The sequence below is a fragment of the Juglans microcarpa x Juglans regia genome, chromosome 3D, assembly GCF_004785595.1.
Source record: "Juglans microcarpa x Juglans regia isolate MS1-56 chromosome 3D, Jm3101_v1.0, whole genome shotgun sequence".
Lineage (NCBI taxonomy): Eukaryota > Viridiplantae > Streptophyta > Magnoliopsida > Fagales > Juglandaceae > Juglans > Juglans microcarpa x Juglans regia.
The window spans coordinates 2,998,745-3,002,204 of NC_054598.1; the positions used below are offsets into that span (position 1 = coordinate 2,998,745).

The following is a 3,460-nucleotide window of genomic DNA, read 5'->3' on the forward strand; positions in this document are numbered from 1 at the left end:
AGGAGGGTGGCCTCTCCTTTGCCTTTTTATATACTTTTATGGAATTGTTTTTTTTTTTTTCTCCGGCTACCACTTGTCGACATGCGTCCCATCACGCAACACTACAGTCGTCGATCTACTGGAAGGAACCCCTTCCCCGCACCCCATCCTGCCTGGGGCCGGGGGTGGGGTTATCACCTCCGTCCCCGGCCCCGAGATGCGGGGGCGGGGTGCGGGGCGGATTGCCAATCCGCCCCGCCTCTTTTTACTTAAAAAAAAACTATATTTATTTGATTTAAAAATTATTTATAAATGTAAAAGTAATTAAAAATACATTTTTAGATCCAAATTATAAATTTAAATTTTATAAATATGACTATAATTTAAAAACTATGTAATTTTTAAATTTACTAGTGCATATTTTATGTAAATTGTAGTGTATTAGTTTTTAAACTATGTTGTTTTTAAATTTGTCAATGTATGTTTTGTGAACAAGTCTAACAAATTGTAATATATATTTATATATACACAATTTGTAAAATATAAATATATATTTATGTTTATATATATATATATATATATGTATATAATATATATATATATATATAAATGGGGGCGGGGGCGGGGCGGGGGAAATGAGGGGCGGGGTTGGGCCCTCACTGCCACCCGCCCCCGCTAGGGGCCTTAGATGCAGGGCGGAGCGGGATAGCAGGGGCGAGGCCCCGCTACCCACGCTATTGCTTTTACGCGTGGCACTCACGGGCCACTGCGCCTCGACGCGTCCGCCAGTTACACACGCCACACCAACAGATTGCCCACCTCGAGATCTTTCAGATCTACCCCACCTCACCTCTCAACCATCGACGCGTGGGCTCCACGCACCACCACAAGTGCGTAGGCCACAAACCAGTCCATCCGATGCCGTCTTGTAAAATGTACTATTATGTTATCGCTTTCCTTAATCGATGACAAATATCTCTTCAAAAAAATCTCAAGACAATAAATTGCAGTGCATCTACAGTTTACACCGCTTCTAATGGTTATTTAAAAATCATCTTTTAAGATGACTCCCTTTTTGTATGGCATGGGTGGAAACAAAGAAATTGATCCCAAAAACTGTTTTAATTTTATTTTTTCTATCACTTTTACGCTGTTGTTATTGTATTGAGGTATTTGTTAGGAAACTCCACCTCTTTCTTATGTATCATCTTTTCTTTTTCTAATAAAATTTGTTTGCTTAGAAACCAAGATATATATATATATATATATATATATATATATATACACACATATATAATATTAAATGGCAAACCTACTGTGTTGAAGTGGTTGTTGTATATTTATTACTTGGAGTACTCAGCTCTGCTAGGGGCAACCAACGCGCGAAACCGTGGGCAACCATGGGGTTATATATAATTTTACAAGAATTAACTAAGTTGATAATTAATTAGGTTGATAATTAATTTTACAAGAATTAACTAATTCCGGCCTCTTATTTTATTTTTTCTTACATTAATTTGCACCTAAGTTGTAGTTATGATTCCACCCTAGCAGCATCAATATCAGCATGCATGCATGTCACAGGCCAATATCCCAGATGCATGGCTCCTACTACCATTGAAGTGGTTTTTGTATACTTATTATATAATATTCTATGCAAACATAATATCAAAATAAGTACGATTCACTTGGAGTAGTTGGGATACGATTTAATTGCATGGGATGGACCGTGTTTCATATTTCAATTATATAATATGCTATTTAAGTTAGGTATGTAGCATAATAATTATTGTATTTATAGTCGTAGAATGCGTAAATATTATGCAATTATTTTGAAAAAGAGAGATCTATTATTAAAAAATTATTTTTTATATGGATTATGTATTTACTCTTTTTTTAAAAGAATTGTACAATATTTATATATTCTATGATTATAAATATCATTTTTCTTAATATATTTAAATAATGAGTTTATTTAAATATTAATAATTTTTTAAGAATGCAAGCTACCACATAAGTGATGTATATATAGTTCGCGTGTCAATCCAGAAACTTACAAATAGATCACTTAGTTTTTATTTTTTCCTTTACTAATTTAGATATAAAATTAGAAATGCTCTTTTATTTAAAAATTGAAAAAGGGGTAGAGTACTAGAGAATGCCGACCCTCCCAATTAGGATAAAATAGTCTTGAAAACTCTTTGATGGACAAAGTAGGTTGTTTAGGTATTACATATTAAAATAATATTTTTTAATTTTAAATAAATATTAAAATTATAAATTATATTTTTTACCGCAATCTCAAACATACATTAAGTGTCATTGTAAATATCAAGCATATAGTTATGATGTATCTCTTTGTTCTTTTTTCAATAAATATAGATGGATGTAGAATGTGATATAATATTATAAAAATTGAATGCATTCAGTAATTTAATTTAATTTTCAGAATTTCAAAAAATAATAAATAAATAAATAATTTTCCATTCCTATTATTATCATTTTTATTTCAACATTATGTTTACTTAATTAGTATAATATATACGCATTTATATCAGCTGCTAAAGTTTATGCATTGAAACGTATCGTTTTGCCAACTTCAATCTGGTAGTGGCAATGTTCTGTAATTAGCTAATAAAGATACACAGAAGTACCAAACCGACCTTAGCTCAGTTGGTAGAGCGGAGGACTGTAGTTGTTACTCAGCAATCCTTAGGTCGCTGGTTCGAATCCGGCAGGTCGGAAGGTAATATCTTTTTGTATTTTCAATGGACCTTCATAGGCCCAATACATGATCAAATTTTTGGTGGTCCATACTCCTCGTGAAGGCGTGGCACAGGTGTCGATATTTTCTTCTATACGTGTGTCCGAAGTACGACAGACTCAAACAAGATATCTAGATTTTTTTAGTGCGTTTGGGAGTTTATTTTTAAATAATAATATTTTATAAATTTTATTGAAATGAATTTAATATTTTTAAACTAAAATGAGTTTAATTTTTTATGTTAAAATGTATTAAATAGGTTGATATGAGTTTTACTTTTTTATTAGAAGGTAGAAAAATAGCGAATCTTATCAATAATTAGTTTGAGATGAGATGAGATGAGTTGAGCTTGGTTTAACAACCAAATACAACAATATCAGGATCAAATCGGAGATAAATAGATTTAATAGACATATGGGTCCACCATATTTATGAATATCTTAATATAGTAAAACGGTCGAGAGATCTTCCGTTAACACATTCTCGCCAAAAAGTGACCTAGTCGAAGGATCTCCTACTAACTTTATAATTAAAGGTAAAACAGTTGAGGGATCTCCCGTTAACACATTCTCGCCAAAAGGTGACGTGGTCGAGAAATCTCTCACTAGCCTAATAATTAAAAGGTTAAAACAGCTAAAGGATCTCCTATTAACACATTCTCGCCAAAATGTGACGTGGTCGAGGGATCTCCTACTAGCCTAAAACTTAAAGGTTAAA

At 32.7% G+C, this 3,460-nt stretch overlaps 1 non-coding gene across 1 annotated transcript; it reads left to right on the plus strand.

Moving 5' to 3' along the window:
* The first annotated feature begins 2,637 nt into the window (after nt 1–2,637).
* Nucleotides 2,638–2,723, plus strand: TRNAY-GUA. Its single transcript is given in 2 exon segments — nt 2,638–2,674; nt 2,688–2,723. It is a non-coding gene; the product is annotated as a tRNA-Tyr (tRNA).
* Nucleotides 2,724–3,460: the final 737 nt, after the last annotated feature.